The following is a 24,693-nucleotide window of genomic DNA, read 5'->3' as shown; positions in this document are numbered from 1 at the left end:
CCCAAGTGCCAATGAATTTAAATATACCCAGGAATGATGACTCAACTGCTTCCCTGGGCAGCCTGTTCCAATGCTGGATGACCCTTTTGGGGAAGTAATTTTTTCTAATATCCCATCTAAATCCTGGCTCAGCTTGAAGCCATTGCCTGTTGCCTGTTTCTGGGAGAAGAGGCTGACCCTCACCTAGCTACAGCCTCCTTGCAGGTGGTTAAAGAGAGCAATAAAGTGTCCCCTGAGCTTCCTTTTTTCCAGGATAATCACCCCCAGCCTCCTCAGCTGCTTCTCATAAGACTTGTGCTCCAGACCCTCCATCAGCTCTGTTGCACTCCTTTAAATGGGGAAGGTGGGATCTCAGCTGTGACTTTCCTGTGGGGTGGCTGCAGAGTCAGAGGGCAGCTGAGCAGCAGTGGCAGCACCTAAACTGATGGCTCAGGTCTAATATTAATAATAATAATATTAGTTGAATGTCCCAAACATTGGATGTCTGTGTAAAACACTGTTTTAACTGAGTTTGTGTAAAGAAGGGAACCTGAGTTAGCAAAAGAGGAAGAGGGAGGTGAAATACTTCTGAAATGTAGGTAAGTAGTGAACTGAAAGCCTTTCATTGTGGACTTCTGGATGTGTTGCGTGTTTAGAAATTAAAAAAGAGATTAAGCATTTAGGACAGCAAACAGTGTGAGCTTGAAAAGGCCAGAAACAGAATTTATGTTGGATAATGTGGATGGTTTCAGATGCAGTTTCTGGCCCCCCCCAGCCGTGTTCTCTTTCTGCACTATTTGCTGCATCAACATTGCCTTTAAGGAGGGTCCCAGGGTTTTATTTTTTCCATTGATCAGATGCAGCAGTCAGCAAATAAACTGTTAAATGGTATTGATAAATAACACAGGGTAAAGACAGAAATCCAGGAGGAAAATCGAAGTTCCTGTGTATGGATGATGTGACTTCTCCCTCACCAGAAAAGCAGGAGTTGGAGAGAGGGGAAGCTACAGGTTTTTATCCAGCTCATCTTTCTCAATAGGTGCAATAGAGGAATTGGAGTCCGCAATTTGGGGAGTGCCTCTGATTGCCAGTGTGCTGTTCTGGTGTCACTGTGCTGGGCAGACAGCAGGGACTCGAGGAAACTATGGTTTGTGGAAATCAGATTAAGTGTTGCCTGAAATCTTAAAGGGAAGTAGTTGTAAACGGTGTTTTTGAGTAATGTGAGTAGTCTTTGAATTACTGATGAGCAGAAGAGCCTTGTTTGTGTGTGGAAATGAAAACACTTGTAGATTTGTGTTTAGAATGCTACACAGCTGTTTCCTGAGTAGTTTCTGTCACTTAGGAGGGGGTACACTGTAAGCAGGCAAGTTGCTTTTTCTTGTAGACAGGGGGAGTATAGAAAAAACCCTTAATTTTTATATGCACTGGGATGCTAGTGAATAATCTATTTTCTTTAGAAAGAAAAATCCAAATTGTTTTTTTCTTGTGGATTTTTAAGGTTTCTGTGATTAATAGCAGGATAAGAAATTCTGTTAATGCACTGGATAAACAGTGATAATTCCAAATAAACTAATGCAAATGGCATCAGTTTAAAAGTAACATTCGGCATTAACAACTTTGAACTTTGTTTTTCCCATAATGTTAATGATATATTAACTGCTTGTTCCTTTCAGCTAATTTTTCAGGAATTCCATGAATGATAATGAACATGGCTTACTTGTTATTGGGTCTGTGTAACAGTTTTGAGTGAAACTGAGTGAGAGGAATGTACTGTAAGTGCTGTTCTCGGTGAATTTTGGTGTCTGTAAATGCTGTAGGTGAAAATACAAATTAAGCATGATTATATATTTGATTGATTTAATAGAGTTCCTAAGCATTCTGTCACAGGGTTTCTTGGTTCTGCAGTAATACAGAAATTGAGATATTGTTGACCTCTGCAAATATATTAAAAATTCTAGTGCATTATTTATTTTTGTGCTTAACAGGCAGCTCTTTAATTCCAGTTAACTTGACATTCCATTTATTTTGGCTACTGGCATTTGCAGTGAAAATGTTAAATTGCCAATGTAAGAATTCTCTGCCAGGGAGTTGAGTAGGAATATGGATAAGGTATGAATTGAGAGTGCTATGGTTTGGGAGGGTTGCCCATGTGAAGAATTAGAGTCCTGTTGATTTAAAGGGAGTGTGCTTCTCTCTCAGCTGACTGTGGTTTTCTTTAGGTTGAGCTTTAGTTAAGAAGTTTAGGGTACAGCTGAACTTGCCACTTAGGAACGGATTATTTTAAGAAAACTCGGCCTTCTGGAATCTTTTAACTGTTTGTGAGGTAGACAAAATTTCTTTGTGACAATCAGAGAAATTACCCTCAGTTGTCAGCAGTTGAACTGCTGTATTCATGAACAAAAATTACTTCTGATTATGAACTCTACCCTGCTTAACCATTTAGGTACTTTTGCTTACTTGTAGGTTTTTTTTGTAGTGTTTTGGACTGTTGTGAATTTGATGTATGAAATCTTCTGGTGGGTATTTCGTGCTGCACCATGTGTTTCCAGAAATGAATGTTTGGTGATCTGGAGTAGAAGTCACAAAAAAAATTTAATTATGATAGCTAATACATGGGTCCCGCTGGAATTTCACTTCTGAAGCGAGCTAAAATAAAATGTCTCTTAATTGTCTTGATAAATGTCTGTGATACAAATGGATTTTTAAAATCTTACAGTACTTTTTCCTTGAGTACTTCAGATAATTTTGAATAGTAAGTCGTGATTTCCTTTTCTGTTTTTCAAATTGATTTTAATTTACAGCCATGTTAATTTATTCTCCCATTCCTAGTGGGTCATAAATTGTAAAAAGTGGTTTAAGTGTATTCCTGGTAGTTTTTCTTTACTTCTGACACCCTTGTTAACTGAATTCACTGAATGAGAGAAGAAAATATTTTCTCTGTACTTGCCCAGAAGCTAAAGCATTAAACAAAATTTTGAAAGTAGTTAAGAAGTACATTAATTACCACCTTATGTTGTGGACAAATTAAATTAACAAGGATGATGTTAAAGTGCAGAGTTTCCAAAAATATGGTGGGAAAGAAAAAAAACCTTTTTTTTAGTATTGTGTTGAAATAATTATGTGTGCATGCATTTTAAAAAGCTCCTGAGATGATTTGGCATCAAGGTCTTAAAAACAAACCTTTGCAATTCATCTCTGGGAAAAACCAAACACAAAAAAAAAGAAGAAAAAAGAGGCTTTTTTTTTTTTTTTCTGTGTGTCATTCCATCTGAGGTAACAATTGCTTTTGTAGTGGCTTCCATTCTTTAAGGAAGTTGCAGATCTCTAATCTTGGAAAATTTTGACAGTGAAGTTCTTCCCTCTTCCTAATCAGTTTGTGTCAAAACTCATTTATGTTGAAATACATGTATAATGACATAGCCAGCAGCTTCTCCCCTCCCCCTGCAGTGAGTATTCCTGAAGCTCAAGCAGGTCAAAGACTGTCTAGTGGAAGCATTTTTGATATCTGATGCTGGATAAATAAATCTTGTGAGAGGTGAGCACTTGCCATCTTCATAAAAACATGATAAATACTATACTTACTGATACAAATTGTTTTGAGGAAGTATTTCTGTATTGGGTGTGTTTTTATGGTAGTGAAAAATAGTTACACCTCTTTCAAAAGCTTTATAAAATGGTTGGAGCTATTCAGTCCTAAGTCTTTCCTGGACTTCATGCTGTTTCAGTTGGGTCAGTCAAAAATTTGCAGTAAATTTTCAGTTTATAGATGTTTTTGTGTTCATTTCCCTTCAGTTTCAATGGCTCTTTACTATTGTTTGGCATAAAGACTCCTTTCACTAACTCAGTTTTCAAGTAGGCCATGGTAACTCTAACTGTGAAGTTTTTAATGTTTTTTTGTTATTATTTTTAAAAGGGGTTAATCATGAGGAGAACTAGTTGCTTGTCAACAGGTCTGACAAGTAGAGGAAGGAGTTTGCACTTAATCTGAAATGCAGCAGGAGAGGAATGCCCTTCAAAGCTTTCCAGCTCTTAGGTTGATATCCCCCTCCCCCATCAGCATTGAAAACAGTTTCTGCAGGGCATGAAAAACAGGTTTTTATTCATGCAACGTTTCTCTGGAAATAAACTTTAAAAATGCTAAAAGAACGACCGTTTTTAGAGATTATGAACTTTGAAAAGCAGTAATTTCAATACTTGGAAGAAAGGCACACCAGCCCAACTCAAATGGGCTGCTACTTAGTATGTTCTTAATAATAATTTGGGTTTTTTTTAATATGGGCTTCTTAGATTGTCTGCTGAAGAAGCTTATCTTCAATGTCACAGCTGCCTTTTGAAAGTTGCCTGGTATAAGGATATCCTGTATCATTTGTTACTTAACTACTCAGAGTAGCTATAAACTGGGGGACCTACAATTGTCACATGAATTCTTGCCTTTTAGCCGATGGGAAAGTGCTCCTTGTTTCAAGAAAAGTAAAATACCTGTGACCGGTGCCATCGATACCATTTGTTGAAACATGCATCACTAAGTGATGTTGTAAATTACAGACCTTCCTAGCCAGCTCAGGGATTAAGAGGAGGGATTTCCTGTAGGGATTGGGAAATTGTGCTCTCTGCCCAAGTGCTCTGGAGAGGGGACTGATGTCAAGATGGGTGGGTACAGAGATGGAGAATTTCCTTCCAGGATCAGAAAACAGAGGGACTGAGAGAGCTGCAGACATCCTGGGACAGCACTCAGGTTAGTGATCTGGGATGAGTTATGGAGAGAGGACTTTTTTCTTGTGATATGGTTGAGGAGGAAGCCTACTACTGGTTGGAAACTTAAATCTCTTCTCATTTTAGGTGTGGTTTAACAACTGTTCTGAGGTAATAAGGACACTTGTAATTTCTTTTTCTCTCCTTCCCCAGCCCATCCTTTTCTGTGGGTGTGCACACACATATTCTCTTAAGCACTGCAGGAGAACTACATACAGCTGTCTGAAAAATGGCAGCTTTTAATAGGTGGGATCTTGACCAGATAAGTGGTTTGAAGATCTTCCTATGGCTTGGTTTTATTCACTTGCTGATAGTAAACTTTAGCAAGACCAGGATATAGAAAATAGACACAAGTGAGGATAACTCTGGAAGGAAATATTGATTTATTGGTTTCAAAAGCGATGAAAAGCTCAGTTGTATTTAAGAAGAAAAGGGCTGTTGAACTGTTCCGCCTGGAAGAATGCAGCCTAATGACTTTTGATTTGAGAATCTTTACTGCAAGTGCTGGGTGAGCAAAATGTTGAAAAATATCTCAATCCTACCGGTTCTCCCTGTTGTCATGTTGGTTGCTAAACTCTGTCAGGGTAATCCTGGTGGTTTCTGAACTGCCTGAGTCACTTTGCAGCAGGGCTGGCAGGGCTTTGTGCAGAGGAATCTGCTCTGGTGTTCATTGCCAGCCATGTGTGTGTTTCCATGACCATTTTATAGGTGTTCTTTTGTCTGGGGGGCGCAGACCACTACAAATACACTGTGTGCATCCTGCTCGTCATGGGGAGACTTCCATCTCAAATACACACAAACCAAGTTTTGAGAAAAAGCTCACTGACTCTTATCAAAAAAGATTAATTTCTTTTGAATTTACATCTGTGCTCTTGGAGATGAAATTACCTAGTGATTTCACTGAGTATTAAACAGTAACTTCATTTTAAAATTATTTGGTTTTATAACAAGTATTTTAAAAAAAGTTCTTGCAACTTCAGCTGAAAACTTCAAAAATTCCCTTGTAAAAGCCAAACATGGATGGCTTTTGTCTGAAAAGATAAAGTGTCAGATACTCAAATAGTTAAAATATCTTGTGTTCTAAAGTTGTCTTAATATTTTAACTAAAATTTTATGCTTGATTGAGGGTTTGTAGGTGGAGTTTTTTCCTTGTTTTTTAATTATTGCACTGAGGCAAAAGATGAAAATGCATTTTTTTTTTTCCTGTCTCAGACATACCACTTCCAAATGTGCCCCTTGTCTCTGCTGTGCAGGGCTGTGGGTGCTGCTGCCAGCTCCATCCGAGCACTTGGCAGGAGCTCACCTTGCCGAGTGTGACCTTGCTGTGGGCTGCTGCAGGTGAGCTGGCAGCAGCAGTAAGATATTGCTGTGCCTCTGCTTCCTGCTTGAGCTGTGCTTTGGGAAAACAGAGCAGCACCTCTCTTCAGGGAGGAGCAGCATGAGGGACCCAAGCTGTTGAGGACTGTCCTCAGGAATGAAAGGAATAATTTGGGAGGCTGCCAAAACTGTCTTTGGTTGAGCAGACGCAGCCAAGAGTGATGTGTTAAAGGAAGTGCTCTTTGCTGTGTTGGAGGCTCAGGATGGGAGAGGCCCCTTCTCATCTCTGGCATCAGGATTTTAGTGCTTGTGGAGGGTTGACTTCAGTTTAAAGGGCTTCTTAATGGCTTTTTTCCTTTTTTTTTTTTTTTTTTTGTTTGCTTGCAAATGAAACACTACTTCTACTATCATTTTGGCAAGGCTGAGAGCTAGAGAAGCATAAAAAAATAATACCTGTGTGAAAGATGCTTCTTCCAAGTAAGGGAGTTGAAGCTGTTGCAGCCACATTTCTATTGACAGAAAAATGTGTACTGTGCTAGCTTTGCTGCAGGAGAGAAAAAACTGTTGATTGTAGTGGTCTATCAGTTGTTCCTCTCACAGTCAGTGGTACATCTGAGAATTAATGGTCTGAGGTGGGGGAGAGTGAGGTGGTCTTGGAAATTGTTGCCTATTGTTGAAGGTGTTGAAATTGTTTTTACACATATTCCTTAATAAAGAGTTTCAAGCAGCACAAAAACTCCCCTTTCAGGAACCTGCTAAAGTGACAGTGCAGTGAGCAGCTTTCCCCAGGAATTGGATTATGCTCAGATTTATAGGAGGGCCAGATGTACTCACTACTTAGATTAACACTCAGAAAAAAAAATAAAGAGCCACATAGAGAAACTGGGTTCAAGCATTCATTCAAGCTCTGAATGATACCTGCAGTTTTAGTTTACTTTATTACCTGCTTTTCTTATCTCATTTGAGTTTCAAAACAAGCCCTGAGTCATACATTCTTGTTCTCAAAGCTAAGTTGGAAGACCCGAGGGCAGGCTCTGCAGGGTTGTGCTGTGCCACAAGAGGGCATTTTTTTTGCCAACTTTTTGCAACTGTTAAGGAATAAATCTACTTTTTAAATGTCTCACTTTGGATTAATTAGTCTTGAAAAGCAGTTGAAATGATGCATCTTTTCTCTAAGCTCCTTAGCTTCATAACTAAGAATAACTTTAGATCTTTGTTTTCCTAGATAACAAAGGGATTTTTGTGCAATTTCTGTAAAAAACGAAGAATGAGAATTCAGAGTGGAATTGTGGTACATTTGGAGTTTTGTGCCTGGTGAAGTTTATTTAAATGATCTGCCTAGTATTGATTACAAGGAATTAAGTTGGACATTGAAGAAAATAATGATGCTAGAACTGTTTTTCCTTTTAGGACCAGTAACTTAAAATAATGTGGTTTGGTGAGGGAGCTTGTGATAATAAGAACAGTGTATCCTTCTCTTCTGCTTATTAGGAATATTAGGCCAGTAAAAACAGAGGCACTATAAACACAGCAACATACAGTACTTTGAATATTGCAAGATATCATTATGCAAACATTTCACAGAGTTTGCATTTAATCCCCAAAGATCAGCACTATTGTAAGTGGCAGCAAAACCCTGCAGTTGCCAGTTAACCCTTTGCAGTGGGTCGATCCACTGCTTTTTTCAGTGAGCCCTGGAAGAGCCAGGGCTGTTGCTGCCTCTTGTGCATGTTGGAATACAAGTTTTTGTATATCAAAAATACCACTTGAAATACATCTGTTTTTGAGCATTCCTCAGGAAGTATGGCTCCAAGGAAGGGTATCTAAGCCAGATGAATTGTTCTGGCAGGCTTGGGTTGTTCTGCCAGATCAGCTAATCTTCAGGGGCTTTCCAACCTCTCTGAAATCAAAACATGATTGTGGTAGGAGTTTGTTTGTTTATTTGGTTTTTAAAATATGGGGATTTAAGCTTTGGAAAACATTGATTGTGCTCTTGGGTTGGTGGGCCAAACTTGGAATGGACACATTAGCAAATACTGGAAGAACAGCATTGAGGGCTTGGAAAGTTGACACAAAATTTGTCTGCAGCAAAAATTGCCTGGATAGCTTTTATGTGATTTTTTTTTTTTTTTTTTTTGTTCCAAATTCACATTTAGAATTAAAAAAGTTTTTTTTTTTAAATAACCAACCTGTGCATTATTAAATTTAAAGAAAATATCTGATTTCTGTCCATAAAAGCTGAAGTTAGGGAAAGATGTTTAAAAGACCTTTAACTTTATTTACTTCAGTCACTTGGTATTTTTTTTCTCCAGTTCATAAATCAAATTTGTACTGAAATTGTGCCTTTAAAAGTTAGCGAGTGGTGTGCTCTGCCTCAGGAAAACAGATAGCTGTGCTTTTGTCATTTGGTTCTGCAGCATCTCTGCATGATGATTTAGAGGAGTCTGAAGCCTTCTGAGTACTTCATGTGGAGGGGTAGGTTGGCACCAGTAATTTTTAAACATCACTTAACTTACTTGTAATAATGCTATCCACTTAAGATTTGACATGGTTGATTGTGAAAAAGAGGAATTATTCTGCGATGTAGTTTTCTTTGGGGGATTTGTGAAAATCTTGTAATGCATGTGCTTTGGAAGAGGAGGTGGCAAACTAAATATGTGCTGATAGAAAGGATAACCTTAATATTGCATTTAAAAAAAAAAACAACCAACTGGGCTCTGTAGTGTTCCTGTGTCTTCTAGAAACTTCATTTTGAGGCTGTTAGAGAATTTGAGTATTTTTGCAATGAGAAGGTGCACGTGTTGGTAATTCCTATTGTTTACTCTTAAGGAAGTGTTTCAGTCATTAAAAAGAGTTTATATAAGACTAGAATGGCAATTAAAAACCTCTAACGTATGTCTGTTTTAAAGTCTTTTTTAGTGTGTTTCTGTATAGAAATGCAAAAATAACTATTTCCAAACTAAAGGCCTATTATTTTCACAATACTGAGGGGTTACAATAAAAAATGTGAGACAGCTGCTGAAGATTTGGGTTTATAGTTGCTTTTAGAGAGATTCTGTTGAATGAATAAAGGCTAATAAAGTGTTTGCAGTCTTTGGCTAGCCCTGCTTGGATTCTTAAAGCGTGCTCATATAAGAAGTGCTGGCATAATTGACACCAAGTAATTACTGTTTTGAAAGTCTTAATTGGGGCTTGGCATGGATTGCTCATGGAATCTTTGTTGTTTTCCTCTAGAAATTCTGCTATAAATTGGTGTTGAACTGCAGGGGAAACTGGGGGAAGTCCAAAGGTATAGAACCCTGTGCAACAAATGTGCTTGCCTGCAGATATATATATGACTTGAAACCCATACATGCTGCTAATAAAAAGCCTTTCAAAAGCCTTTTTCTCATCATCTAGAGTCTGGGAGGTATGACAAGTTATACTAGCTGTCTTTAAAAACAATCATACCCTCCCTCTTCCCACACACACACATGTGGAAACAACAGGACTTAACATTTGCATCAGCACAGAACTGCAGAACTTGTGTTCATACACTAATGAGGTAAAAATCGTACTGGATTTGTGGAAAACAAGCATTAAATGTCTTGTCAGAGGGCATCCTTTGGATGGGAAGGTTTTACAAAGATGCTGCTTGTAGAGTAAATATTCTACTTGAGAGCTATCCAGCAAATCCAGGAATAGATTCCAGGCAAGGTCAGGTAAAACATTATTGTTACTTTAAGTTGTTAAAGTTCTTGGGTCCTACAATATCCACTGTTGTAGTGTAAAGTGTTTTTGTAGTCTGCCTTATTCAAACACAACAACAATTACTTTTGTTCATACATGTGATGCAAATGGCAGTTTTCAACTTTTTTATGACTTCTGGTGCCTTCAGAAGTTTTGGTAAATAGTTTCTTCAGTTAAGATGATTGGTTATTGAATAGGCTGTTTTTTTTTTTCATAATAGTTTTCTATTTATACACTAGAATAAAAAATACTTGTTTGAAATATTTTAAACCACAAATGCTTTGTTTGTTGTTGAACCATTAGAACAGTCAAGGTTGTGTTTATGTGCTGCCCAAGAAACTTTTTGCTTTTTGCAGTTCATAACAGCAGAGGCAAAGAGTTAGTGGAGGGATGTATACAGAATGTGAGCAGCTGTATATATATAATGTTTGGGCATGAGCGTTTTCAAGGATGGTTAGGAGATTACTCAGTTGTATACTGGTCAGTAAATGAGGAAATTAAGTCCCCACTGCTGTGATTGCTGAATTACTTGGTGTGGAAAAAAATACAGTAGTTATCAAAACAGTGTATCATTACAGGATATAGCTAGAGCATGTCTGCTTGGTGGCTTAAAGCCAGGGCCAAATCCTGGGAATGTTAATTTGGCCAGGATGCACATGTAGTGCTTTTCAATATGTCACGTGCTGCCATTCTATTGCAGACAAAATTGTTTGGTGTAGAGAATACAGTACCTCAGCATCGGCATCGTACTTTTGTAGAATCCTCAGTGTGTGACATTCCAGGAATTTAAAAAGGACAAAGAAAGGAGGAGAACACTTTCAGTGAAGCTGGAAAGAATATCTGGTTGACTGGAACAGAGTATCTGTGTGTGTATTCCTTAAATATAGGAATGGTTTGCAGTTTCTATGCACAGAGTACTAGAATAAAGCCAGAGCAATAGCACCATACATATCAAAGCTTTCCTTATTTATAAAATCTCTCCTACATCTATTTAATAACTAGGAGAATAATGAAGTTATTAAAACAAATAGGAGTTGTTTCTCCTATCACTCAGCACATGCACTTATTATAATTGGTATGAAATCAGGTGTCTCTACTGTCTCTGCTGTTATAGGTCTGGGCAGATGCATTTAATGCTTGTTTCACTCATGGTTTTTATGAGAGGGGGAATCCTGAAATATAACAGATGATGTCTGATTTGGTTAATGAATTTAAAGGTTATTTCGTGATGATTCAGCTGGTGACCTTGAAGACTGCCTTTTTAGAAAATGAAATTTCTTCAGCAGTTAGTGTTCAAACTTGTCATCCATTTTGAGGCATTTGTTGAGGACTTTTGTTTTTAAGCTACATGATGAAATTAGATGATAGATTATGTGTTCACAATTTCAAATCTTACCAGAGCTGGTCTTCTGTCAGTACTTACAAGAATCAAATTTATGTGGCTAAAGTACCCAAAATAAGAAAATAGTTGCTGCTGTTACTGCTATATCTAATAACCATATGTGTTTCTTAGGTGGTTAAATTCTAGCCTAAAACTCTGTAGATATACGTGCATTTAATTTTGTGAGGAAGATTTAGGTAAGCCATCCTGCTATGGTTTGGGTTAGTACACCTGGGCATGTTGGTCCTGTCTTACCTCTTCTGAAGTCAGTTCAGTGCGCTCGTTGCCTTGAGCATGAGGATTCGCTAGGTCTGTGCAATTGTCAGAGTAGCTGAGGTTTTGTGTGACCACAAATTCAGTTGCATCATGTGAACATAATTAACTCTCATTATGTGTGCCTCATAAGTTCCATTCAGTTATCTGAGTTGCAATCAGCTGAAGAAGTGGTGGAGGTCCTGTGTTCACCAGCCACGCAGAAGAAATGTAGGAATGTATAAACAGTGCTGTGGTTTGTGCTGGGGAGGGCTGGGACTCGGGGGCCAGCTTGGAGTAGCACTTCAGGACAAGGGAGCTGAGAACCCAGCTTATTTAAAGGTCTTTTCCTAAGGACAGAGCAAGTATCAGTAAGTCAGAACAGCGTTGGCTGAAACTACACACAGGATGAAATTCAGAGGAAATGCCATGGGGTAAAGGAGTAGGATGGTGTGTGGCACTTTTCCTTTTAATTCTGCAGCTATTGATGTGCCCATTGCTCTCCTAAAATGTTTGATGTGCTCCTGTTTAACTAGAAGTTCAAGCTGGCAGTTTGAGAGCCTCACATCTTGCTTGTAGCTGAGCTCCTGAATTTGGAACTGCACTTCTGAGATGCCATGAGCCTCACCTCCAGCGAGCCCTCCTTGTGTGTGGTGTTTTGCCAGAATGTGCATCATCCTTATTGATGGGTTTTCTACAAAAGTACCCATAAACAGTGAGTATGAACAAATATATTAAAAGATAGGAGGCAAAAATTTTGTGTGAAATAGGAGATAACATTAAAGGATAAGTGGTACTTGCACACCATTAAGTTAGCCTACTTAGAATATTGGCTGGTTGATAAATAATAAAAGGCTTGAATCTGTCAGCTTTAAATCTCATACCTTGACTTTTCTCATAAACTTTCTGTTCTCTGAGTTAAATTCATGCTATCTGTATTGTTTCCTTTTATATGAGCTTTTAACAATAGCCTTTCAAGTAATCTGAATGTGCTGGCAGGTCTGAGAAGTATTCATAAGTGAAATTTTAATGGATGGAAAATGAGGAATGTTAAATAATGGGTCACTCAAATAAGTTTTAAGAAAAATCAAAATGTCTTGAAAATTAATGCAGTTACAATCTCATAAACCCTAGGCTTGTCACAGATTCATTTTTGCACGCTGTTACATTCCTGACATGCATTTCTCCTGTCCTGCAGTTTAACTTTTTCTGAGGCATGCTAGAGAATATATTAAAAGTGGGAAAGCTGGGCTGACAGAGTTCTGCATTTTAAAACAGGGTACATTGATTAAAGAAACATGATTTCTGTCTGTATAGAACTTGTACTTTGACATAGCCAGGCATTTGGATGGAGAGTTAAGCTTTCAGGCTGTGTAGGAATTGTAGCAAAGGCTGTGGTTACCAGAATAATTCTGGAAGTGGAAAAAAGTACAGAAAGGTCAAAAAGGGGAACTGTCTTAAAAACAGTATGTTGCTATTTTTAACCAAGCTTTGGGAAGTTTTCATTTTTTCATTCATATGTTTGTATGCATCTCTTTGTTCAAAAAAATAAAGTGGAAGTGGGAGATATACAGGATTAGATTTATTTATCAGGTAGATCATTTGTTACTCTCTAATTTGTTTCTTGGTTTCTTTTTTTCCCCCTGTTGTTCTGTTTCTGGTTGGCTTATTCCCTTTCTCACTACCTTCAGATTCCTTGTCTGCTTCTCACCCAAATTTTTTGATTAATAGTGCTTTAAACAATGTCATTCCAAACTGGTTACATTTAGTCATCTTTTCCTTCAGTGTGATGACTAAATGTTGTGAGTTGAGGTTTTTTTTTTGGGGGGGTTTTTTTGTTTGTTTGTTTTTTGTTTTTTTTTTTCCCAAACTTTAAAGTTTGAATTAACTTCTCTAAGTAGTCTGGGGGACTTTGTCATTGTCAGAATCAAATGCCCAAATTATAATTCAGTGTACTCTCCCCATGTGTATTTGGAAGTTACACAGTGTGCAATGCCTTCCTTTTAAAAATCATTTCCAAATTGGAGTCCTGCTGCACATGATTCCTGTGCTCCCTGCTGATCTAGGACAAGCTGCAGTCCTGCCTTAGAAAATGGATAAAGGCTCCTTGGCTAGACTTTCTTGTGATACTAATTCAGCCATTTAAATGTACTTTCAGTTCTGGCATAGATTGCTTCTAAAGCTGTTCACCTCCTTTATATTCTTGGATATTCTTAATGTAATCTGATCCTGAAGGCTCCAATCTAAAAGTTACTCTTTTCAATATCTCTGTGTTCCTATTTCTACAAACTTTTTTCCTGGCACAATTGTGTTTGCAAAAAATGCTGTGATAGCGCTTACTGAGCAGCATTTAAAATTAATATATATATTTAATTTTAATGTTTTGTATTATATATGCAGGTTTTATTAGAGAGAAACTTCCAGGTATTCAGTAAAAGTTGCACAATTCTATGTGTATCTCAATAAAAACTGTGACTTGAGGGTATTCAGCAGTATGCTGTTCTTGGCTGAAGAACAATACCTATTAATTTAATAAATTACCTTGGTAGTTAATATTTTAGCTTATAAATCTTTCCAGTAGTCTTAGAATGAACAGAAGTATTGGCAGAATACTTTATATAAAAATATATAATCTGTATATAAATACAAGTGTATGTGTGGACTTGTATATAAAGCTAACTTTATTTAATAATGTAAGTCTGTACAATTAGTTCAAAATTTTTCAGTCATGTCCATTAAAAAGTTTCATGTTTAGAAACATTTTTACAGTAGTGTTCATAAATACAGGTGTAAATAATTTCAGTGTTTTTTAATTTCCCTGTTGTTTATTTAATGTCAAGAAGCAAAGTATTCATAAAGAATTAAGTGGGATTAGTTTTACGTGTGCTTTTACATTGTTGACTGTTACTTCAGTAGAAGTGGTTTTTTGGTTCTGCCTTTTAGCAGCTGTTATTCCTTGTGTTATTTTTTTCACTAATACTATGTTAAAAGACATTTATAAGTGGGTTATTTTCTAGAATCGTCTAAGAATCTAAGACTGCTGAAATCCTGTTTTTAGTAGAATTACAGGTTTTCCTTACCCCAGTGGAGGGGAAAGAGGGATGGCACTGAGGTTATCTGGGAGCCTGCTGTCCTGATATGACCAGCTACCAAAGGATAAGTGTGCAAAATGAAGTGTTCTAAAATCTGTGCCATTTTCAAACCTTAGTCTCGTGGGGACTTGGTTATTTTGTAGTTGCCCAGCACTCAAGTGTGATGCTCACCCATGACTCTTCTGTGAAGCCATCAGCTAGAAATCATACACAGATTTACTTCTTGTCTAGCTGTAGGTAACATGGAGATGACAGCTGAAAAAGTCACTTTTGTGTTCATGTATAGGGAACAGAATGTCATTTCCAGGACTACTTCATGGATCTTGACATTTAATATAGATCAGGGGACTTGTTCCCCCAAATTTCCTTCATTTCCACTGTGAAATGCAGGGGACTGCAATGCAGTGACTGGCTCAGCAATTGATGCTTGGAGATACAAGAATGTGTCTTCTGTGCACGCTTAATGTGCAGCTGCTTTCTACCAATTCACTCTGCAGCTGGGACCTGGTTGGTGCTGGGTCTTTTGGAACAGGGCTACAAAAGTCACTTACTTGGGTAAGGAACTTCCCTTAAATGCTTTCAATAAAGATCCTGAAATGAATACTTATATGTTAACTACTGTCCTTGTTGATTGGGGTCCAGAGAGGAGAGCTCTCTCCTTGCTATGCAGTTATTTTCAGCTTTCTACTAGTCTGGGACTGATGGAATAACAAGTATTTATAAAAGAAAATGGTGATGCTGTCTTCCTTAAAACTCATACTATTATTTCAAAATGGAATCTGTGGTGTAACATTTCATGGGTTTTTCTTATTTAGTCTAGATAATCTGTAATTAAAAAAAGTTTTAATTTTAAATGGAGTCTGAGCACAAACTCGGATATCTTGTTATTTTTCTGTGTTCAATTTGGCCCTCAAATGTTTTCTGCCTGCATATAATTAAGCTGTTCAACAAAGACATAGTTTTGCTTCTCATTTGTTACAATAGCTGTTGTGAACTCTCAGATTTCTAACAGCTAACAAAATACTGTCAGCAGGAGTATCTAAGTAAAAGACAAAGAACTGGAGTCGTCTTAATCAGAAAATCGATGAATAAATAATTAAGAGTACTGCAGTACCTATTTTGAAGGTTATATTATTTTAAAAGGTTTTCTTTTTTCCCCTTCATTTCATTAGCTGCTCGCCCTTTTTAGGTTATGAAGTGTATGGGGAGAAGAACCAAGACTTTTTCTAAAAACAGGTGACCTTGGATAGTTTTGTATTTTGTCTTCAGTATGGTGCAGTTTCTCAAGTCCCCTCACTCCATCATAGCCATATGCTTTGGGTATTCTGAGAGACTTTAAATGGTGCCCTGGAAGGTTTGTTGTTGCTTCCTAGGACGTGGAATTCCTTTCCTGGGTTACTGTTTCTGGTTAGGGGGCTGTTATGTGCTTGGCTGAAGTGGCTTTTGCCACCAGACAGAGGGCTACTTACAGCTGTTGTGTGGGAGAGGCAAAGGAATTAACATGTGCCTGTTTGTGAGCATTTCTGGGAAACAAAGGACAAGGAAAGTCAACTGTGTCCTTTCGCCACTCTAAGTCATTAAAGGTCTAATCTGAAATTTGCTGGTTTCAGTGAGCTTTGGATTACTGCATGGCTGAGTTAGAGGCAAATTAATTCAACAAATTCCTTTCCATTAGAAGGGAAAGGTGTAAAGTCCTTTCCTGATGGCTGTGGATGAGCACACCACAAATTGGCTGGCTAATAAATTTCAGTGGGGCTGAAATTAATCCAAGAGTGAGCTGTCAGTGAAGGGGATGCTGACATCTCCACGGTATCTTCCCTTTGCAGGCCTCTCCTGACCACTCCTGGAACACTTGTTTGGCAGCCTGATGCTCCAGCTCACTTCTTTGCTCTAGCTGGAAGCACATCCTATGGGAAACTGCTTTCAGCTGCATCCCTTGCCCTTTGCTGGGCTGCACAGGCACCAGTACCAGTGCAGAGGAGGCACTGGCAAGGCAGGAGGTGGGACTGCTCCTCTCAGCAGTAGTGGGATCTTTGTTAGGCTTTTTAGCTTTTTGGAAAATGATATGTTCAGTGGAGCTGCATGGCAGATGAGAATGAAGTAGAGCACAACTTGGAGATGTTCACCTCTCAAGAGAGCAGACATTTCTTGAGATTTGACAGTTATCCTTGAAATTTGGTTTATATGCTTCCTATCTGCAGTAATTTTATTTTACTTTTTATTACATTAATCTTCTTAGATCCCTCTTGCCTTGCCTTTGCTTTTTATGCCTGTCACTTCCCTGAGCAGAACTAAAATAGCTCCAGTTAAATAAAAACAATGGATAATTAAAATTAAGTCATTTTACCTGTGAAAGCTTACCTTGGATTTCATGTGAGCTTTAAAATGAAGTTATTATGCCAAAAATCCTTTGACAGAGATAGGAAAAAGTAGCAATTTGCTAAACAATGCCTTTGTTAAAGTTTTATTGGAAGAGCATTAAACTTACGTTTTAAAAAAATGGCCACTTTACCAATGCTTATAGACAATAAATGTCTTGTGAAGTTTAGAATACAGGTATGAATAGTTTAATGTAGCTTAGGCTTTAATGTACTATTTATGGAAACTGAATATAAGGATATTCAGACACCCAGGTTAGATCACTGATAGGTTCTGATATGTACTTTAGGTTTGTCGAATTTCCTGGGGATGGGGCACTTTGTTTTGCTGAGATGGGGAGACATTTGCTTTTCAAGAACTTTGGAAAACACCAAGCTATTGTTTTGGTACATGGAGAGTTACTACTGTAAAAAACTTGATATTTCTATCCTTCTTTTTTTAAACAAAGAATACAAAGAATCATTCAAACCTCCAGCTGTGGTGGGAGGATGTGCTTTCTGCGGGGACACGGTGGTACATTCCATCTGGTGGAATGCACTTGGTGTGACATTTAGCAAAATGTGTGTTGCTTAACAGCTTCCAGAAGGGCCAGCTAAATTGTAAAGATGAATGCAATGGGAGCCTTTCCTGCAAGATGGCATGCCTTCCTTCCACTCCTGCAGAAGGCATTTATTGCCAGTGTAGGGAATGGGACTCTGCTGCTGGACAGCGTTCCTGAAGCACTTGTGGATTAAACCAAATTAAAGTAGGCACACTTCTTTGTGTCCCAGAAAGTGGAAGGATTACCTGTCCATATATAGTTCCTGGTGAGCAAATTGAAGTGATTCATTTGAGTAAATAGGATAAATTGTTTATTGTTCTTCAGATGTTTATGTAGTCATGTTGAAAACTGCAGCTAATCTGCAATCTTCTGCTGTCTGCTTTTTATGCTAATATGGAGTTATTTTGCAAGGGTTTGGGAAGGAAATCCATTATAGGGTTTATTGATCTTTGTGGTATTGACTGCCTGCAAAATAGTTTCCACAGATGGCAAAACAAACTCATATTTTTAACTTGAGGTGGTGAAATTGAATGTTGTCCTACGTCTATTTCATAATGAAATCCAACGAAGAGCATAGGAATTGTGAGTTGGGTTTTGGTGTTTTGTTTGCTTTGTTTTGTAACAAAGCTTACTAGAATGTCTTAAGCCCTAAGAGTTTTATTAAAGAAAGCGTGGCTATTTCTGTCCTTTTGGGTGGGGAAGAGTTGGGAACAGTAACTTTTTATCTACAAAAAAAAATTATATTGGTAGAATATAGTGGTGATTAAGGCAAATAATCAGCGATAAATAATTCCAAAAATTCCAAAAATTCCAGTGTATCGGTTGTGAGGATTTCTAAATAACAGAATTCTGTTTAATGCAAAAAGAAAAAAGAATTGTAGGAATGAGGCATTTTATTTAAAATGGGCTTGTCACACATTTGATTTCTTTCTTCACTGGAAATACCAGATTGCAGTTAATGTAAGATGGCAATTATTTTAGGTGTCTCTATTTTGATGAGGGGCTACAATTTTCAGAATTATAAAAATAATTCTGAGAATTCAGTGAGATTGCAGAAGGAAACAAGTTGGTCAGATTTAGACAAAATCTTTCTTCTGAATTGGCAGGCAGGAAGAGTATAAAATTTTATGTTGCAATGTACACTTTAAAGAAGACAGGTTTAAGCCAAGAAAATTGATTTAAAGAAGGCAGGTTTAAGCCAAGAATACAATGGTGTATGGTTATATCTACATATCTGAGTATTCCTGAGACAGTGGGAAAATAGAAATACTGGAATAAAATGTAATTTCAAAACATTCTTATCAAAACCCACTTTACAGGAATGTCATGTATTTTTAAAATAGAAATAAGTTGTACTTCTTATTTCAAAAATCTCAGTGTTTGTATCTCTCCGAGATAGACAGTGAGCATCAGTGGTGTAATTTTCCATTTCTATCTTTGTTAAAGCTTCATCTTTATTCAGAGTGGGAACATTGAGCTTCATGAAAATAATGGGAGTGTTCTAGACTTCTGGAGAGTGCACCCAGAGGACCAAAGGAGCTCTGTGTGTGAGGAGGGTCTTTTTGAATTTTGTTGAAACTGATTTTTGTCAGATCTGCTTCTAGGTGATGGGGACAAGGAGCTTGCAGTTGGCAAAGTATGCTGAGGTTTTCATAATTCTTTTTGTCAGCCTGTACTTTTCTGCAGGAGCCCGTCAGTCCTTATTAGTGAACCAGCTTATTGTGATTTTGCTAGTTCTTGATTTTGAGACAAGGACTGTCTGTTCCTGACCCTGCCTTCCTGGTACTGCTTGTTCTGGGACACCTGAAGGTGTGTAACACTCTCTTGGTATAGATTATTTTGTTGTTTGTTTTCTGCATTTCTCTGCTCTAACCTAGTGAAGAGGTCAAGATGTAGAAGGAAAATAGTGTAATAAATAAATAAATTGTGTTCAGCTTCTTCACAAAGACCCACAGGACCCCTTGGTAAAAAGCTGTTCTGTAGCAAATTGGTCTCCAGCCTTTGCTGCATGGGCTTATTCCATCCCACGAGCCTGCATTTGTCTTTCTTGGATGTCATGAAGTTTCTGTCAGCTTTTCTTCACCCTCCAAATGGAGCTCTACATAGCCTCTAGTCCAGTGTTGTTTCAAAATGTCTTAGTAAATTTAGAAGGTTTATTAAGCTTGGCTTTTGGTCAACTTTTGCATTGGTTTCCTTTTTAGCTCTATGCTGTGAAGAGTGGCTGTATATGGCAAAGCACCCTTAAAGGCAAGCCTGACTTTTAGCATCTTGTTTTAGCATCTTATGAGCACACAAAGTGCTTATCTATTCTGGCTCAGTTTGCTTAAATAACATAATACAGCTATGAAACTTCATAAATTTGGCAAACTCAGAAGAAGAGTGCTTGTTGTATTGGATTTTTTTTCAAAGAATGGTAGAGAGCTCTGTAAGAGAGATGTTTGTTCAAATCTTCATTGTTTATTGTGATTTTCAGTGTATGAGCTAAAATATTTACGAGTAAATATTTGTTTTTAAAAATCTTTTTTTTTTGTTTTCAGTCAAATCACTGCTACTGAAGATCTCCATTACTGTCAGTGATGCTATAGCAAAACTTCAAGTCAACAGTCAAGTTACAGCTTCAAGTTACAGTCAACTTAAAAATGTCAGTGCAGGCATCTGAGATTGTCTTGCCATAATTCTTCTTTAAGACTTTGCTGTGCTTAGTTACTTTTCCATGTGTGTTACTTTGATCTTCATTGTGAGGGACTACAACAGCTTTATGAGAAAATTACCAAATTGCCTTTGCTTCTTTGTGGAATTTACTGGAATGGGTCTTTTTTTTTTGTGCCATTTATGACAATAGCTTATATGGCTTGTTTAGCTTTAAAAGGATGTATAGAAATGAGAGATAGATGGGACAGCTGAGAAATAGTAAAGCCAGATAATTTGACTTGGTTTTGCTTATTTAAATTCACTTTGAGCTACTGTCTCTATGAGGTCAAATTCTGATTTCTTTTTTTGTTGTTGTTGTAGGGGAAAGGGAAAAGAACATACAAGGGAAATTGTTAGAATTTAGGAGTTAGGAGCAACTTCTGAGTAAAATGAAAAAAACAGCATAATTGTGCACCTGATTATAATTTATCTGTGGAGTGCAGCAGAATATCTGGAATCTATGCTTCTTTATAATTGCTTAACATATTCTAGATTTACTGGCCTCTTACTCCTTATTTATTCACCTTTTTTTTTTTTCCCCTGAGCATCTTCAGAGCCTATTTTTTTCCTCTTAAAATGTGAATATTAGGACCGTCCTTGTAAGATGAAAGCATGCATTCTCAAGTCATTACATGATTCCAGGAGCTGGGGTCTGAGTAAAGATTCCAAATACCACCTCTGTTTGCAAATGGCAGCTCTTAGCTGCCTGCCAGGAGCTTTTTGTTGGATTGAAGGCAAGGCTGGCTCAGTATTGGAAAAGTGTATTTCCCTGACTAATGCCACCCTGCGTGACTCTTCTTGCTGAAGCACTAATGAGCAAGTGCCTCTTAGCCAAATATATTCCAGTGTGCTTTTTCTTGTCAGCTGTTCTATGGCCAAGTCTAGTACTTACGGTGTATTGATTACAAATACATGAATGTTTAGTTTAACATAACATTTATTTCTAGCATAAGTAAGAGCTTAGCAAATCCATCCTCTTTCCCTCCCTCCCCCCCCCAACACTTTTGGAAAAAGCACACCTAAGGAAAGCTGTGTGACAAGGATTGTGCTTGCATTCTTTGGGGCTTGAAGGGGCTGTAAAAGCATTCCACTCTTGCATCCAAGTATAGCATTCCAAGCCTTCACTGTCGTCCCTGACTGTCATCAGTCAGGATAGATGATTCTTCATTTTGGGAACAGTTAAATATTGGAGTAGGTTGATTAGAGGAGAGGTGGGATTTCCCTTGCTGGAAGTATTCAAGATTCAGTTTGGATGACTCTGGATCATCTAAAGTCTCATTTTTAGCAAAAGATTGGACTGGATGATTGCCTGAAACCTCTTCTTGTCTAGGCTTTTCTGTTTGCCTGCAGTTCTTCACTAGGAAATGGTGAGGCTTACACTCTAAAGTCTTGCTTCCTTCCTTAATTTGGGGCAAGATTTTGGGTATTGCTGTTTATCCTTTTATGGATGAAGCAGGAGTATCTTCTCTCTAGATTTAGTTAGATCATTTGATGATTTTAAACATCCATGCCTCAGTAGGCTGGACATCCTGGCTGCACAGGTTCAACAGCAACAAAGTGGGTTTATAATTCTGGGACAATCTAAGGAATCCAGAGCAGGCTGGGATTCCTGAGGTTATGTACTTAGGGTCATATCAGAAGAAGGTGTGTTCTTAATGAAATGTATGGTAATTCAGCTCCTACTTTCCCAGCAAGGAGAAAATGCCCTTGTCATTCATTTGGCTAATGGGGGCATAAAGAGGAGATTCCAGTACTGTTGCTGGAACCAAGGCATCCAACAAGAAAAGAAGAGTTAAATCTATTTTGCACAGTAACTTAGCAGGGCAATCATAACAATCTGTTATGACTGAAGACATTCATAACAGATTGTCTTCTAATATGTTACAGACGAAAGACTTCTATTGAGAATTCTTTATTCAGAAGATTTGAAGTTCCAAACAAATAGGTGTTTGCACAATTGGAGAAGCATCGTGGTTTTAGAGATGTAGCAGAATCCAAAATATTTACTGATATTTACAAACAGCAACAAGTTCTTTGCATGAGCAGTGTTATGAAATACTGGTGAGTTGGCTTTTGTTTCTAATGTCTGCAAGCAGGTATTGACTCAGTTGTGTCTTCTGATTTTCACCACATTGTTACCTCATAGACTGATTAATTGCATCTGGGGTTTTTTGTTTGAGGGCTTTTTTTCTTTCTTTTTCGTGTATGTACCAGATTGTGTTAGAAATACCTTTAGGGAACTCGAGGTTCTGACTTGCATTAACTAGTGGCAGTCTGGTATCTGTTGGTCTCCTGCCATTCCTGTTTTTTAGTGAAGATATTTGTATTGCTGGTTGGTTGGTTTGTTTTTAAGCAGAGCTGTCCTGCACCCCACAGAACAGAGGACTATCAGATGTCAGTGTCCCATCTTCAGTTGCTCTGCCTCAGACACCAGCTTGGCTTTGCTTCAGCTCCTGTGTTCCCTGCTCGTGGTGTGTTTTACCAAATCCATGGGCCCTGGCTTGTTCAAATGACAGAGTGCTTGATGTATCCTGATCTCCTCCCCAGGTACACAAAGCCCTTTTTACACTCACCTATTTGATGGTTTCGAAATGTGGATCATCTAGAATGTGGCCTGATATTCTTGATAAAGACTTGCTGAAACGCAGTTGAAGGCTGCTTAGAATATTTCCTTGTCTCTTCTGGAAATGCCTGGCATGATGGATCCTGGTATTGAATTTTGTCTTTTTCACTGCCGTGCTACAGAGGTGACTTATGCCAGGTACCTCCTGCTTACTGATCAGTTTACTGTTGGGCATTCATTATGCATTATCTCTGCATTTCTCTACTTTCAGTTGTTAGGTCATGCTTTGGATCTAATTTTGAGTGTTCTATTTCTCTTGCTTTTTAAACCTTCAGGCTTTTTCTTCCTTGAATTTGTATTCAACTAATTATTTCCTACATATGAAAACATTCATCTGATAATTAAAAAAAAATGTTCATGCAGTATTTATCCCATGTTACATCTGTGTAAAAATTAGTGTTTTCTGATAGTTTCTAACAATGAGAGACAAGACTAGAGTAAAACAGAATTGTGAGGGAAAATTTGTCTTGCCAAATACAGCTTTTCATTATTTTTTTCCTTTCTTAATTGACAGGTTGTTGTGCAATTCCTCTTGCTTCTTTTATGCTGGTTGTAGGCTCTTATGTCACAATATGGCCATGAATATTTCATTATATTTTTGAAGTGCCTTGCTGAAACTGGTAGAAGTGGTGGTTTCTAATTGCATCTAGGTAGCTCTTTCATATAACTCAATTGCCATCACATTTCTCAAATTAAACTAATGTTACACAAAGGAACAAAAAGCTGTAAATTCATATAGGACTATTATGATGTTGGTTTTATATAGCAATGCACACAAATGTACATACCAGCAGCAGTCTTGATTTTAGGCTGTGATTAGGGACAGTAACTGTCCCTTCAGATGGAGAACTTGGCTTTTTGCTCTGCTTCATCTATTCTGCTTCTTGCTACTGATAATGAGGCAATCCTCCTCTGAAGCTCCAGCTGCTCCCAGGCTTTGCTGCTCATTTGAAAAATCCTGTTAAGCAGAGGAAATGTAATAAAGCCCTGCTGCTGTCTTGGCCAAAATAGCTGTATTGTAAAGGTGTATGAAGAAGAAAATGGAAGGTTTCTGGAGGATTCATAATTCTCTTTGAAACCATAAATGTTTGGGAGATGGGATGGATGTAATGACAGCTACTTTTTCTCTGATGTGGTACTTGTTTGCTGCTCAATGTGTAGTGCTTAAAAACAAAGATGCTGCTGGTTTGTTTTAATCTTCTTATTGTAAACCCTCAAATTAAGATATGGCTAGTCTTTTGAATCAGTGTAATCTGAGTCAGATTTGAAAAAATTAGTGTTAACCACCCTTCTTACCGTAGTGCAGATAAAACTGCCGAGACATGAAAAGAGATGGGAAAAGCTTAACTACAGCCAAAAAGCCTTCGCTGCTGTTTTGGGTGTTACAGCAATGTTTGCTCTGTCCAGGAATGCCAAGCAAGAACATCTATCTTGTATTTCATGGGTTAGAAACATGTTTTATTTGTGTTTTTCCTAGCTTCTGTTCTATCTAAACCAGATAGAATTTTTGCATTTTTCCTTTCCTTACAGATGTTTATTCTTTCAGTGTTTGTTAACGTTTCAAATTAGGGTGAGTGGCAGGTTATCTTCATTTTGATGGAGTCTCGAGATTGCTTCCTTTAAGCAGCTGGAAATTAATCAGAGAGAGTGCAAACCTGCAAATTGATAAGGTTTTTAGGTATATTTAAGCAGAAATAGTCAGTAACTTGAAGATGAAGTAAATCAAGATAAACTTCCGGTCTTTAAACTCTGTGTAGGCATTCTAAGAAATGAGTGAGGGCTTAGTGCACTTCTAAAGGCTGTAGACAGATAAGAAACTTGTAACTGAGCAAGAGATTGGGGACATCACTCATTCTTACTGGTCAGTCTTTTCCAGGAGCTTACTGTCCCCTTGGATCAGCTAAACATAACTTTTTATTGTCTCTCCATCAGCAGCTGTCTCAGTGATATGGGTTCC

General features: G+C 37.8%; 1 protein-coding gene across 16 annotated transcripts in view; it reads left to right on the top strand.

Annotated features, from left to right (window-relative positions):
• Positions 1-24,693, top strand: part of PLEKHA7 (pleckstrin homology domain containing A7) — a 145,204-nt gene that overhangs the window by 10,935 nt on the left and 109,576 nt on the right. The window contains exons 1-2 of one of the 16 annotated variants that reach the window (XM_085581439.1): positions 8,539-11,860; positions 11,947-12,125. The exons of 14 other annotated variants lie outside the window; for them this stretch is intronic. The gene's annotated coding sequence lies outside the window, so the exon portion shown is untranslated. Of the gene's footprint in view, positions 1-8,538; positions 11,861-11,946; positions 12,126-12,146; positions 17,688-24,693 lie in introns of those variants that run through there. One more of the 16 variants, XM_085581440.1, reaches the window with a different exon arrangement.

Source organism: Lonchura striata, chromosome 5 (genome assembly GCF_050655825.1).
Source record: "Lonchura striata isolate lonStrDom1 chromosome 5, ASM5065582v1, whole genome shotgun sequence".
NCBI classification, from domain to species: Eukaryota; Metazoa; Chordata; class Aves; order Passeriformes; family Estrildidae; genus Lonchura; species Lonchura striata.
Note: the sequence above shows the minus strand (reverse complement) of the source record. Positions and strands in the feature narration are given on the sequence as shown.